This window comes from Miscanthus floridulus, chromosome 11, assembly GCF_019320115.1.
Source record: "Miscanthus floridulus cultivar M001 chromosome 11, ASM1932011v1, whole genome shotgun sequence".
Taxonomy (NCBI): Eukaryota; Viridiplantae; Streptophyta; class Magnoliopsida; order Poales; family Poaceae; genus Miscanthus; species Miscanthus floridulus.
In genome coordinates this window covers 71,056,054-71,071,773 of record NC_089590.1, presented here as the reverse complement: position 1 = coordinate 71,071,773, position 15,720 = coordinate 71,056,054, and positions in this window count along the sequence as shown.

The window sequence follows — 15,720 nt, the reverse complement described above, 5'->3', positions numbered from 1 at the left end:
GCGCTCGGCGAACGGAAACACGGCTCAGTGGCGTGGACAGCGGCTGGCGAGGCGCGGCCTCTCAATAGCGCAGGCACTTCGCGGGCCTAGGCATGCGGCCGAGGAGCAGCAGGCGGCGCGCACGCGAGAGGAAAGCACGGTCGGGCATGGGAGCGTGCACGAGCAGCGTGAGAAGAGAAGGGAGAAGGGGCGCAGACGCACGGAAGGGAGCCGAGTGCGGTGGGGAAAAAGGAGGAGCGGCGTTCACGCCCGGAAGGCAAGGATGAGCAGCGCTGGGACTGCATCCAGCGCGTCCGCGAGGAAGAAAAAGAAAGGCGTGGGACAGGGTGACCTGACCCAAGAGAAGCCAAGGCAGAGGCAAGGCAGTGGACTAATCAAGCTACAGGCGAAGGAAAAAGGACGCGGCTCTCATCAATCACGGCAGCGGGTCACTGCGGAGAAATAGTGACCGGTGTCGTGGTGTGGTGCACTGGCACGGCAGTGACAACGTGCAGGCGCAGAAATTAATGCAGAACAACTGAGCAGATTTACTGCAAAGCCACGTGCCCCATGGTGTCCTGAGTAAATGAGGAGCGCTAAAAAAAACAACCTGAGGAGACCCGGAGTGTAACACGTGGAAGGAACAGGCAAATGACTGGTGTGAAGTGCTCAAAATACTACAGGAACATTAGTACTATTGTTTTACCATTCTCAGTTTCCTCTGCATACCACGATGGATAACTAGTACGTGCTTTGTCATAACAACGAAAATGATACTTACTTCATTCCAGGATTTTATTTAAGTACTGTATATTAGTCATATCGTATTTTGTTTATAAAAATTTGTTTTTCGTGTTTAATCACTTAAACACGTCGTTCGCTATTTATTTGCCAGAATCGTTGTTCGACATTTCTAAATATTCCTACGCACGGCGTAATTTAACTTGGACGTTTATTCGAGTCTGAAAAAAAAACTAGGTCGCACGGATTCTCGTATCGCGTCGAATACGTTTTAATTTAAAACCCGAGAAAACTCGATTCAAAAATTATTCCTAGGCCTAAATCGCAGCGTTAAACGAGATCGTAACACCGGGGTGTTACAACCAACCCCCCTTAAAAAGAATCTCGTCCCGAGATTCGAAACTGGAACCAGAAAAGGGGAACGCGATTACATTCCGTAGATCAGGGATTACACGAAAGACTTCGAATACTAAACCACACGGGGATCTAGGGATACATGGTTAAGAGCAACTTGGTACAACCGAGTCCTACTCCAGAAGTCGAGATAGACGAGGACAATGGAGAAACAACAAGATCATGATTATCTAAAACATGGCGTAGCACCAACAGATCCAGAAACAGTCGACGGAGAAGTAAAACATCGTGCACCCTAAGATTGACTACCCAAAAAGAGAACTTGAACTTCTTCGACGAATCAGATCCTCCCTTCTTCTCAGATCACACTATCACCTCCGACTGCCGAACCTAGCTTCACAACGATAACTGAATTTCGTAGCTCTGCTGGGAATGCGAGAGGAATGGGGATGACGAAGAAGAGCAAGGACCAAGGGTATTTATAGAGGCAAACAGAGAGGGGAAAGCAACACACCGACGGCGGAGGCGGCGGGGACGGGATACACAGACGGTGAGTGCTGTGGAGATAAGGTCGAGGATATGGTGCGCTTCCTGCGTGAGCGACGAAGGGGAAAATAAAAGGAGGGGAGGGGTCCGCTCGACGAGGTAGGCGTGCGGGCGGTCGTGTCACCAAAAGAAGAAGGAAAAAGAGAGGGAAGGGGGTCCGGTACGAGAGACGAGGCGTGAGAGTCGAGAGCCGACCAGATGCTGGGGAAAAGGAGCAACGCACAGTGCACAAAGACGGCGAGCACTGCATGCTGCCACGGCCACGCGAAAACGGGATGATAATGGACCCGACACCGACGGCGTTCGCAGGGCACGCAGCAAAATGACCCAACATGCGTAGCGGTCAACTAAGCACAGGGCTTTGGGCAAGACGTCCACTCAGACTTTTACAACTATCCACGGCTAACCTTCCGTTACTACTCTTCTTTTGCTTTCCTTCCTTAACCACATCCGTCTTTTCTGTAAACCCAGATCATGTCATACTTTCTTTCTCCAAACCATCTCCTCTTGGTTACTAGAGAGAACACCTCTGCATCAACCCGTTGTGGATTTCCTGTTTGAACACCTGAACATTTCCAAGGAAAAAAAAACTTTAAAACAAAATGGTACGGCGGTGTAACCCGGCAAAGGTACTTGGTTAACAACCTCGATACCAGCGCGTGCCAAGCAGCGTCACATGTGGCAGCTATTCCACAGGGAGCCCTCGGTGTCGTCGCGGCACCATAAGCTATTAACCAGGCAACTATTACCAACTTACATGCCATGAAGGCAGTGGGGGTCATAGACCACAGAGTAATGGGAGTATTGCAAGGGAAAATTCAAACAACAAAAGTTCCCTTCACAACAAGGGACAAGGAATTCAAATCCAATGACGGATTTGTTTTAAAGAAATTCAAGTGTTCTGCTGGAGCATCCATAGTTAGTCGATACAGTGTCCAATAACATCCAATCATGGCTGATCTGCTTGGCATCTGAATGGCAACTTCTCTTGTAACCCACTTGATATCACCCATGAAAACTTTAAGCACATCTAACGAAACTTTGAGGTAGATGAACGCAATAAACACAGTGAACTAGAAAAAATGCAGGTTCCAACGGTCTTATACGGGTACAACGTACAGGCATTTAGGCTCACATTCACGGCATAGCATTCACCTACGGTCGAACGATCTCAACAACTACGGACGACAACAACGGCAAGAGTACAATATAGGGGGACAGCAACAAAAAAAAACACTACTACTATGGCACAACGTCCCAAGGCAACTAGTCTACATCCTCACGGGGCAACGGCTGAGTGAGAGGAACCAAGGGCTCTTCATCTGACACTTCCGAGGGTGGAGGTGCGGGCGGTGCTATAACACCAGTTCTTCTTCTTTCTGGCGGGTGGAGAGGGATCCCTTCCAAGATCGGGGCATCCTGCCTTCCATCAACCAGCGACCTCCGCCTGGCCCTAGTGAACAGATAGGCCTCACCCAGCTGATGGACATGCCGATCTTTAGCCTCCTTCAGAGATTCCTCCATGGTGGCCTCTCGGCTCTCAGCAGCTGCAGCGCTGGCATGCGCTTCGGCGAGCTGCACCTGGAGCATCCGGTTGAAGATCTCGGCTTCCTCGGCTCGACGGAGGCAGATCCTTAGTTCCAAGGCTCGCCGGTCGTACTGCTCATCTAGAGCAAGCAGGTACGTGGTCAAGTGCACCACGGTGGGACTGTCCTCTTGCGCATCCCACCCTTGCAAGGCCTCCATGCGAGCCCTCCATGCCCGCCGATTCCTGTCCAAAGGTGGAAAGAACCGCATGGGGGTACAGGCAATGGGCCCCTCATAGATCTGGCAGAGGTACCGCAAGGCTTTGCGGGCCACAACCTGGTAGGTGTCGGTGAAGCGAAACCCGGTTGCGGTCACACTCCAGGCTTCAGTGAGGTCGGGGAACTCCTCACTCTTCCCGATATAGACGGTAACCTCACACCGCTCGGTGCCATGCTCCTCATACTCACGGCCCTCATACTCGGGGCGATCATTGACTCCGAGCTTTTGCAGGGTGGCATGCAGGATTTTAGGAAACCCCTCAACATTCAGGCAGTAGGTGCTAACCCAGGCTCCTGCCATCTCTGGCGGTGGTTGCAATGAAGGCTGAGTGAAAAGCTAGCTCAAAGGAGAAGCTAAGCGAGCTAAAGTGCACCGAGTGGTGGTACCAATGGCTAAGTCAGGCTCTACTTATAAAGGCAGAGCGTTCAGTGGTCCTGGCGTGGTTCACCAGGGTTCCCGCGCGAGATCACTACGATGAATCGGCCAAATTCTGCGCGTTCGAGGCGAGCGACGTGCGATGCCATTATTGACTAGTACGACTGCAGGGCAAGGGTTCGACAAGAGCGCAGAAAGGGGTATGGGGAGATGTGGGTCACGGCCGGCGTGAACCATGGGCGAACGCAAAACACGAAGCCACAGTTCAGACCTAACTCTAGAACAGGACGAGTTAGTCGTGCACAATACGACACGCGTGACACCTATGGATGGCGTATCTGCAAGTAATACGAGTACTACAATGCATAGGCAAGATATGCATGAATGCATGTCCTATACGTCCTTTCACTGTTGCCACATATAGGGCAACCGTTCTTAAAGTTTTGGCACATCGTTCTCTTCCTGTAACTAGCCGATACTATCGGACTATGCTCGAGTCAGTGTACCTGCAGAAACTTGATTAACCCTATCTAAGTCAGCTGAGTGCCATCTATCCTGGATACATAACCATAGTAATAGGGCTACTTATATAACTTCGCATACAAACGCCCTAACTTTTTGCAACAATGGGTTGTCAAATTTTAGTTTAGAAAAGGTTTTCGAAGCTTTATTTCCTCATTTATTCTCTGATACCACCTGTGGCAGAACCGCCTAATTTAATGCCTCGCAGGAGCGCTTGTCTTCCATTAGACACTAAGCACTCGAGGGAGAACACTAAATTACTCGATTCCGTCGGGCACACCCCAGGGGAGAACCCGAAAATCCACATTTTTGCCATCAGGATCACAAATGAGAGAATAAAGCTTACATCATTCGTAACCATTTCTTACATCACTTTTAATACAACATCAGAGTATAATATTTATTAATATAACAGCGGAATAAAATCATATTATCAGAGTTATAAATAATTTAATGGAACAGCGGAATAGAAACATGTGAACAGAGTTACAGCGGAAATGAATATCTATTAATGACAGGGTGAAGTATTGATATATAGACTACGATAATAGATTATTAAACTTCCATTTATAAAAGCATTTGGTGAGAGTTATAAATAAAAACTACGATCGCAGCATAAAGGAAATGCTCTCTGAGCCCACCAGGAGGAATCCACACACAAAGGTCAGCTCAAGCGTCCACCTGTCACCTGCAACAGGGGGAATAAAACCCTGAGTACTCAATTGTACTCAGCAAGACTTACCCGATAGGAGAATAGAAAAGACTCCAAGGATATGCAAGGCTATCTGGTTTGTGGGTTGCATTTGCAGAAAGCATTACTAAGCGTGTGTCCTTATATTCGATTTTTATTAAAAGCCGCATTGGTTCATTAACTAACCATTCTATGTAAGTACCTGTGCTACTTTCAAGCAAGTGGTAAGCAATCAGATTTCCTTTGTCCATCTTTCATCTTTCAATTCTTACTACGATGCTAAACCGTAGACAAGCCGTACCGGATAGCCCGGCGATTCGCGAATCAATGCCCCCAGCTGGGTACCCCGAAAACACACGCCCCGCTTGTACCCCGGGCACAAGCAGGACCAACCCATCACTCTCCTGTCCCGGGTGTCCAGGTCCCCGTCCAAACTGGGACTCCAAGCCCCCGCCCCTGAGTCCCAGACTCAGTGCGGCGCAAGGACCTCCTCCACCAAAATAAAACCCTGACAGTCGGTACGGAAAGAGCCGGATCCGCGACAAGAGAGCAACAAGCTTTCCAAGCGCCCATACACAAGTATGTGCTCGGGATAATAAGTCTATGACCTGCCTAGAGTCATATGCACGATCGGTCCTTAATCGACCAGACAGGGAGAAACGGTGTAACCAAGCTATGACCCGCCTCCGCGGCGACACAACTTCTTACACCCACCAATACCCAAACCATATCCCTGCCCGGTCACCATTTTCCTTTCCACCATTTTCATATTTTCCAAGTGATAGTAATCCAATAATATATTTCCTATCTCTCGCGAGTGACAGGCAATCACTCGACTTCTACCGGAGTCCTGTAGCATAGCAATCTACACGATCCTGTCATACTAGTAAGACTCATAGGGTAAAGATATATATGCAAGTGGTTTCATTCAACTCCTTAAAACTTAATGCACAAATATAATTTAATCTGCAGAAAGTAGGGGTTATGCACCGGGGCTTGCCTGGGTAAAATATAATCAGAAGTTAGCTTTCCATCATGGCGACATGATCTCCAAAAGCACCAGTTCTCCAACAACTCCCGATGACTCCGTGATCCATCGACGTCCCTATCATGATTTGCAATGTAATGAAATGCAAGGGTATGATCAACTGACTGCAATCGTGACTCGTATAAATACGTTCTACGTCTCTCAAGTGAACGAGCTAGTTCAAACGACGACCGTACTTAGGCTACATATACACGTTGTCGGATAAGGCGTTATTTCCCAACAATTAGTTTAGTTATATAAACCAACGTTGTTTCTTGATTCCTTCCATCTGATTTACTATATTCGAATTAGGATATCATTGCCTATCTAGCAACTAATTCTTGCTAGAAATCTACTGTCGAAATTTCCGAGCTAACGCTATTACCAATTTACCACAGAAATTCCTACAAGTTCTCCTTTTAACAATATTAATCATTTTAAATAATTAGAGCAACCTAAAAAGCATACCCCACCTATGTGAACAAAATACACTATTCGGTAGACCATGATTTTAGAAACTCGATAAAACTGATTTGGCATTTTTGTGATTTTTCGGCGATTTACTATGAAGTTTATAAGTTTACCTTGCAAGCTAAATTAGGAAGTGCCCTACAATTCAAAAAGGCCGGCGACATCCCCTTTTGGCCCAGCAGCAGCGAACAGCATGGGTGGCCCAGCAGCGGTGATAACCGCACGAGCAGCCCAACACCCGGTCAACCGGCCGGCCCAGCGCGGGACGGCACCAGCCGGCCCAACGAGCGAGAGCAACGGCGGCCCAGGCGACAGTATAGCGCGCATGGCCCAGCCTCACCTAGCCGAAACGGACTGGGCACGCGGCCGACGACCTTAGCCATGGCCCGCGGCACGGTGAGCCTAGGTGCGGTGCGCGAACGGCCCACCCGCCAGCCCAGTAAGACGGCTCACGCGCGGAAGCAGACCGGAACGGAGGCGGCCGTGTCCCGGCGAAGCAGAGGTGGCGCCGCGGCAGGGAGCTCGGCACGGCGGCGATGAAGGCGAGCTGGACGGCTGCACGGCAGGACGGTGACCGACTACATCCACACCCGGTCCTAACCCGGTCCGCAGTAGTCCGTGGCGGCCCGGCCACGGCAGCAGGCGGCTACGGCATCGGAGGGGACCGGGGAGGCGGGGCCCATGGTGGCAGCAGCAGCAGGGCAAGCCAGGCGGACGGCATCGGGGTGGCCACTGCGGGGCAACGCGGCCCAGGCACGCGCGGCTGAGCAGCGGCGGCATGCGACCTACGGCGGCTTGGGATGCGCGGCAGCGGTGTCCCGACGAAGAAGCAGAGATGGGGGAAAAAGAGGCGAGTCGGAGCCATGGCCGGGGTTCCAGCGCGGGCCACGGAGACTTGCGCGCGCGGAGCAGAGGAAGCACCGGCCGGCGGCGAAACCCGGTCGTGCGCTCGTTGACGACGACGAGGAGGCCAACGGCGTAGTGGCGGGGCGCGGGCGCACGGATGACAGGGGGCGCGGCGGCTGTCGCGCTGGGAGGAGCAGCGCGGAGGGCGACGGTCAAGCGCGGTCCGGGGTGGGGACGCAGCGCTGTGGGCAGGTTGCGTTTGGCCGGGCGCTCGGCGAACGGAAACACGGCTCAGTGGCGTGGACAGCGGCTGGCGAGGCGCGGCCTCTCAATAGCGCAGGCACTTCGCGGGCCTAGGCATGCGGCCGAGGAGCAGCAGGCGGCGCGCACGCGAGAGGAAAGCACGGTCGGGCATGGGAGCGTGCACGAGCAGCGTGAGAAGAGAAGGGAGAAGGGGCGCAGACGCACGGAAGGGAGCCGAGTGCGGTGGGGAAAAAGGAGGAGCGGCGTTCACGCCCGGAAGGCAAGGATGAGCAGCGCTGGGACTGCATCCAGCGCGTCCGCGAGGAAGAAAAAGAAAGGCGTGGGACAGGGTGACCTGACCCAAGAGAAGCCAAGGCAGAGGCAGGCAGTGGACTAATCAAGCTACAGGCGAAGGAAAAAGGACGCGGCTCTCATCAATCACGGCAGCGGGTCACTGCGGAGAAATAGTGACCGGTGTCGTGGTGTGGTGCACTGGCACGGCAGTGACAACGTGCAGGCGCAGAAATTAATGCAGAACAACTGAGCAGATTTACTGCAAAGCCACGTGCCCCATGGTGTCCTGAGTAAATGAGGAGCGCTAAAAAAAACAACCTGAGGAGACCCGGAGTGTAACACGTGGAAGGAACAGGCAAATGACTGGTGTGAAGTGCTCATGATAACAATGGCATACATAGTTCATAATTAAGGAGATCATAAGCCATAGTGACCATCTGTGGATCAAAATCACCGTGGCAATAAAACTCAAGATGTTGATAGGCGAGCTAATAGACCAGTGATACTTTCGTTATTATTTTATCTCTCAATTATTCATTTAACAAGCCGACTATTATATTTTTGTTTATAAACATTGTTTTCATGTTTAATCTAATAGAACGAACCGTTCGTTATCAATTGGCTCGAATTGCCGGTCGACATTCCTAATTATTTGTACGCCCGGCGTGATTCAACTTAAGCGTTTATTCGAGTCCGCGAAACTAAGTCACACAAGGTTCGCTTATCGCTTCACGTACGTTAAATTAAAAATTCCGAGGAACTCGTTTTGAAAATCCGACTTAGGCCTAAATCAAGGCGCTAAAAAGGATCGTAACACCGGAGTGTTACAATCACTTTGCTTCCCTTGTCACCGGAGGAGATTGTGAGAGATGATCTTAAAAGAAAACAGCGAGAGAGCGAGAACCACCTACGAGTGACCCACAAAAATAGTGAGGGAGAGATTCCAAAGCCAAATAAAACCCCACAGCCTCAAAGAACCAAGACACCGGGAAAAGAGGGTTTAGTTATGATGGCTAGGAAAGGGGATTTAAAAGAATTGAGTGAACCCAATGATGTGTTCTATGTACTCCTGTACAAGGACAATTTTCTTTTCACTAACGACTTACCCTCTACTTTGCCAAGTGTTATCTTTGATGTGTTATAGGAATATGAGGATGTCTTTCCAGATGAAGTGCCACCAGGACTACCACCTAAGAGATGAATCGAACATCAAATTGATCTTGTGACCGGTGCTTCACTCCCAAACCGTGCAGCCTACCGCGCCAACCCGGAAGAAACCAAGGAGATTCAGCGACAAGTGAAAGAATTGATGAGAAAAGGGTACGTACAAGAAAGTCTGTCACCTTGTGCTGTTCCTGTCCTTTTAGTGCCTTAGAAAGATGGGTCTTGGCGGATGTGTGTGGATTGTCGAGCAATAAATAACATTACCATAAGGTATAGACACCCCATCTCTCGGTTAGATGATATGCTTGATGAACTTAGTGGTGCTATCATATTCACTAAAATTGATTTAAGAAGTGGATACCATCAGATTCGCATGAGAGAAGGAGATGAATGGAAAACAGCCTTTAAAACAAAATTTGGGTTGTATGAATGGTTGGTAATGCCTTTCGGGTTAACCAATGCACCAAGTACATTTATGAGATTGATGAATCATGTGCTTAGAGCTTTTATTGGCAAATTTGTTGTCGTTTACTTTGATGACATCTTAATTTACAGCAAGTCTCTTGATGAACATGTTGAACATATCCAATGTGTGCTTGATGTCCTACGTGAACAGAAATTGTATGCTAACCTTGAAAAGTACACCTTTTGCACCGACAAGGTAGTCTTTCTTGGATTTGTTGTTACAGGACAAGGAGTGGAGGTAGATGAAGAAAAGATCAAGGCTGTCCGGGATTGGACGCCTCCACAGAACGTGAGCCAAGTAAGAAGCTTCCTTGGACTTGTTGGTTTCTATAGGCGGTTCGTGAAGGATTTCAGCACTATTGCTGCACCAATCAATGAGCTGACAAAGAAAGAAGTGATTTTCAAGTGGGGAGAAGCACAACAGAAGGCATTTGAAGAATTGAAGATGAAGTTAACAACAGCACTAGTCCTTGCACTTCTAGATTTTGGTAAGTCATTTGAAATAGAATGTGATGCAAGTGGAGTTGGGATTGGAGGTGTGCTCATGCAAGGATGAAGGCCAATTGCATACTTCAGTGAAAAGCTAAGTGGTCCAACTCTAAATTATTCAGTTTATGATAAAGAATTATATGCTCTTGTTTGGAGTCTGGAAACTTGGCAACATTACCTTTTTCCTAAAGAATTTGTGATACATTCAGATCATGAATCATTGAAACACCTTAAAGAACAACTGAAACTGAATAAAAGACATGCAAAATGGTGTGAATTCATTGAATCATTTCCCTATATTGTCAAGTACAAGAAAGGAAAAGAGAATGTTGTAGCAGATGCGTTGTCTCGACGTCACACTTTGCTAACCCAACTTGACACTAAGATTCTTGGATTAGAAAGCATAAAAGGTTTATATACAACTGATTCATATTTTGCTGAACCATATTTCAAGTGTTGAGATGGCAAAGGATGGAAAAACTTTCATGAGCATGATGGGTTTTTGTTTCGAGCTAACAAACTATGTATTCCAGATTGCTCTGTTCGAATTTTACTTGTGCAGGAAGCCCACCCAGGAGGACTCATGGGCCATTTTGGCGCCAAGAAGACAGAACAAGTCCTTATCGACCACTTCTTTTGGCCAAAGATGAGAAGAGATGTGGAGAGACATGTTCTTCGCTGCGAATCATGCCACAAAGCTAAGTCTCGTGTGAATCCTCATGGATTATACACTCCTCTGCCTATCCCTAGTGTGCCTTGGGAAGATATCTCCATGGATTTTGTTCTTGGTTTACCTCGAACCAAGCGGGGAAGGGATTCCATCTTTGTTGTGGTTGATCGTTTTAGCAAAATGGCTCATTTTATCCCATGCCACAAGAGCGATGATGCTTCACATATCGCTGAATTGTTTTTCAAAGAAATTGTACGACTACATGGGGTGCCACGAACCATTGTTTCTGATCGTGACACCAAATTTTTGAGTTACTTTTGGAAAACTTTGTGGGGGAAACTTGGAACACGGTTGCTGTTCTCTACGACGTGTCATCCACAAATGGATGGACAAACTGAAGTTGTGAACCGTACTCTATCAATGCTACTGCGAGCTATCCTCAAGAACTTGAAACTTTGGGAAGAAAGTTTGCCACATGTCGAGTTTGCATACAACAGGGCAGTACACTCGACCACTAAATTTTGTCCATTTGAAATTGTATATGGGTTCAAACCCACTGCTCCCATAGATCTTTTGCCTTTACCTATGCAGGAACGTGTAAACTTCGATGCAAGCCAGCGAGCCGAGTTTGTCAAGAACCTTCATGATAGAGCTTAGACAAACATTGAAAAGATGACAACGATGTATGAGAAGCACACCAATAAAGGTCGAAGGAAGGTGTTATTTGAACTAGGAGACTTGGTTTGGGTGCATCTATGCAAGGACAGATTTCCTGAACAACGCAAAAGCAAGTTGCAAGCCCAAGCTGATGGTCCATTCAAAGTGCTACGCAAGATCAACGACGATGCTTATGAAATTGATCTGCCTAGTACTTATGGTGTGAGTTCTAGTTTTAATGTGGCCGATTTATCTCCATTCTTTGGATTGGAAGAGTCGAGGATGACTCTTTTTCAAGGGGGGAGGATGATGTGACCACGCCAGCGTCGGGGACCTCGGCAATCTCTCCGACCACCTCGGTGATCTCTCCGACCACCTCGGCAACCTCTCCGACCACTTCACCGACCTCTCCGACCACCTCGGCGAGCTCTCCGACCACCTCGGCGACCTCTCCGACCACTTCACCGACCTCGGTGACCTCTCCGACCACCTCACCGGCTGATACACCGCTCCAAGTCCCTACTAGACCAATCACTCGTAGCCGCGCTAAAAAGATACAACAAGAGGTGCACGCGCTACTTTGTGAATTTCAATTAAACATTGATGGTAATTTCGAGCTACCTAAGTCGTGCATGTTGTTATTACTCAGGTTCTTCGAGAAGGAAGACAAGGATACATCAAGGATGGATCAGAGAGAAGAGCTACGTTCGAGTCAATCTAGTGTGGTGTCCGACCAGTTTTAGTGAAGACTGCTCCGAAGCTCAACAGTCTGCATGAAGCTAAAGATCCCGTGCAAAACTAAAGGAGTTATGACCAAAATAATGAAGACTGCACAGAAGCCCAGAAGACGCACGGAAACTAAAGGCCACCTCATAAAAGCTCTAGTCAGTTGATCTTCCACCTCCCCAACGTGGTTGCTTCAGTTCACATCTATCTTAAGAGACTTCTCGAAGTATAAATACGACCTCGAGGCTACTAGAAAAGGACTTTTTGATGATTTGATAATCCTAGTGATATTGTAGCCGAGCTATCGAGTGCTTACTCAAACCCTTATTCTTCCTTGTTCTTCCTGGACTTGTGAATAGATTCCTCTGGAATCCACTAGTTTGTGCTCTGCGGGTTCCAGTATGGCTGCCCCGCCTTGTGTGGATTAGCTCTGGTTGTGGTTCTACGGTCGTTCTGAGATCGAGTCGAAGTCTTCGTGGTTTCGGTGTCTCTCTCCCCGTCGCTTGGTCGCATCCAACCTTGGTCAGGTATAGAGCTAGTTACTCCGCTATTCTTCAGCAAGTTATCCTTTTATCCCCGCTGCCTTGTTGCAAGTTATCTTGATCGTGACCTACTGTCGTGAAGATTGGGCCAACTCCCGTACTGAAATAGTTCATTACCTATCACCCATGGAATAGGGGCACTCCACTGATGGCGGCAGTCACCTTCTTCGACAACATGGGGTGCCGCTGCATGACCGTCATCGATGCCACCATCGACATCAACGCCAACGGTCGCCTCCAGTCGATCTCGCCGTACGATCTCAACGGTGTGAACTTCATATTTGGTGAGATGCTCTACTTGACAACCACGCTAGCTTCTCATGTACCTTCGCCTGCCATCTGCCACAAGATTCCCAGCTACATCCTCCCCAACGCGAGCAATAAGGCACGAGGTTTCGAGCGACCACCGTAGCCCAAGGAGCACTTCCACATCGATGCCAGCATCTCCAAGGCAACACTCGTGGGAACACAGCAGAAGCTCCACCCCCAGGAAGACATAGATGCCCACCACTACTGGCTCCACAGCCACATCAACAACCTCTAGTACTGCTTCGAATTCATCATCAACAGCGACCATCGCAACCTCCTATCCACAGGAGTCCTCCATGGTGACCTACTCGTCCACATTGAGTGAGTCCGTAGATCAGTTCCACCACCTCGAGGCCTTGATGACTGGCTAATGATTCGGCTCGAGGACGAACCGAGTGGAGATGAGGGAGATGTCATGCTCCCAAAGGGACCCCCCATAGCGTGCCGAGCGGGCCGGCGAGGGCCCGCAATCCGGTGGCAACCATGGCCGTGGCATTTGCGTACGCGCCGGGAGGAGGCGCGGCCTAGGGGGCGGCGGCCCCTCTACCTCCACATTATCCTGGATTCTAGATGTTTAGGGAAATAAAGATATTTAGGAAAAATAGATAAATATTTTGTTTAGAAAAAGGATTTAGATTTTGATAGGAAAAGAGAGAGTTTGTTTTAGGAAAAGGAGAATCAAAACCTATAAGGACTTCTTCATAGATTGCTTGGTGTGTAATTACGCTAGGGACTATAAATATAGGGGTATTGTGACTATTCCAACTTAAGAAGGAAATAGAGGCTTGCTCTTTAAACAAATCACCTCCCTCTCTCTCTCTCTTGTTCCAACAAGTGCCGCCGCCCCTCTTTCGTGCGCCCACGCACACGTCACTGCCTCCTTGACCGCACACCGCTAGCCACTACCACTCCCCATACTGCCCACCAGCCCTAGCTGCGCCGCCCAACCAGCCACCTGCCAGAAGGAGCGTGACAGAGAGAAAGAGCATGCTATTAGTGTGTGCGTGTTCGAGAAAAAAATTAGAAAAAGTGGTACTTAAGTATGTGCAAGAGATTTCTAGTTCATTTTTGTACTGTCTAGCTACCTGCAACACTATTACTTAATGGTTACTGTTTTGTGTTTTCATTAGTTCACAAAGGTACTAGTTATGCAGTCAAATTTCATCTTTTTGCTGCAACTAAAAATGATATGATTTATGGCGCGTTCATTGCAAATAAATCAAGCTCGATTAACATCAAGATGCTGAAAATAAAGCTCAAACTAAGAATTAGCAGTATATCGTTTAATCTATAGATGCACGCTCAACAGAACTTAGAGCAGTGTTTCTTGAAGACGACGTTGTTACCAACCCAATTTATTAGATATTTACTTTGTTTTATGCCCCACAAAATAGAAAATCTTTCAAAATCTGTTTGGAAGGGATGGAAAATCTCCAGAAATATAACAGCCAAGCTGTATATATCAACCTAAATAAGGACAAGAAAAAGTTCCAGTTACAAGACATTATTATATATGATTGTATCCAGAGTTGTTTATTTCATTTTTCAATTTTTTTAGCCACCAACAAAATTACCAGAATTCGCAAAATTTAGGCAAAGTTTTTATTGGAGGCTTCATAAAAATACACAATGTGACAGAATGCCCATTTTAACCTAATCCTGAACACACTTATCAACCATTTGACACTAAGTGCCCAAGAGACGTAGCCAAATCCAGTACTCTGTCGAGCGCACCTGAAGAGCGAACTCGAATTGATGCACTTTTAATCCAGAATCCATAAACGAGGGAATAAAAATTCTAAACATCAACACTATTTCTTACATCACATGAGATGCAAAATCAAAGTTATTATAACAAGTTTAATACAACAGTGGAAAAATAACAGTTTATTAAGCAACATATTTACAATTGCAAGGTAAGGTAGACATAACATGTTGTGACAGAAATAAAACATTTACACAAAGACATGTTTAAGCATTAAGCATGAAGTGGAGGGTGAAACAATTATTATTCAAGACATGATAGTGGAAGTGTAAAACTTTTCTTTATTGAAACAATGGCGAAATTTATAAAGAACACTATAATTGAACCAATAAGGAATCCTCGCTAGGCCCACTAAAAGATATCCACACACACAAGAGTTAGCTATAATTGTAGGTCAATTTCTTCCATCAGCTCTGTCGTGTTCCTCTTAGAGGCGGCCTTCAAGGTGCCCGACAGTTTGTCCAGGTTATCGGCGAGTGGGTGAAAAGTATAGGCGTAATTGGCCCTTTCTCCTCCTGCGTCGTGTTGACGGTGCCCAAACCGAGCTTCGTTAGCACAATGTTCATCCTCTATAAAGTCTTCTAGAAGAGGCTAAACGCCCACGCGTCGCCATAGCCAAAGGGAATGAACGGATCTTCGTTGATGTCGTCGGGCACGGCTTCATCATCAGATTCATCCGTCAAACGCGGTCGTGTACTCGAGCACGGACTTGCCGGTGAGGTCGGGCTTAACGAGGCCAAACGTGAAGGCGCAGCCCTGCACCTGGCTCTCGATACATGATCTTGGCCGCGAGCGTCTCGAACTTTTGTCCCACGCGGCGAGGCGCGGGGGCAGGCTGGCCTCGCTCACATGGCACACGACTACGGCGGCGCTACCGCACCTCAGACGTGCTTAGCTCGGCGAGCGACGCGCTCCGGTTGCCATCGCAGAGAGCACAACTAGGCCCCTCCAGTTGTGCTGGTGCTGGACGTCCATTGCCTACTTTAGGCGAGTTTGTCTGTGCTGGATGCGCCTGAGGCTGTGTGAGAGGGATTGATA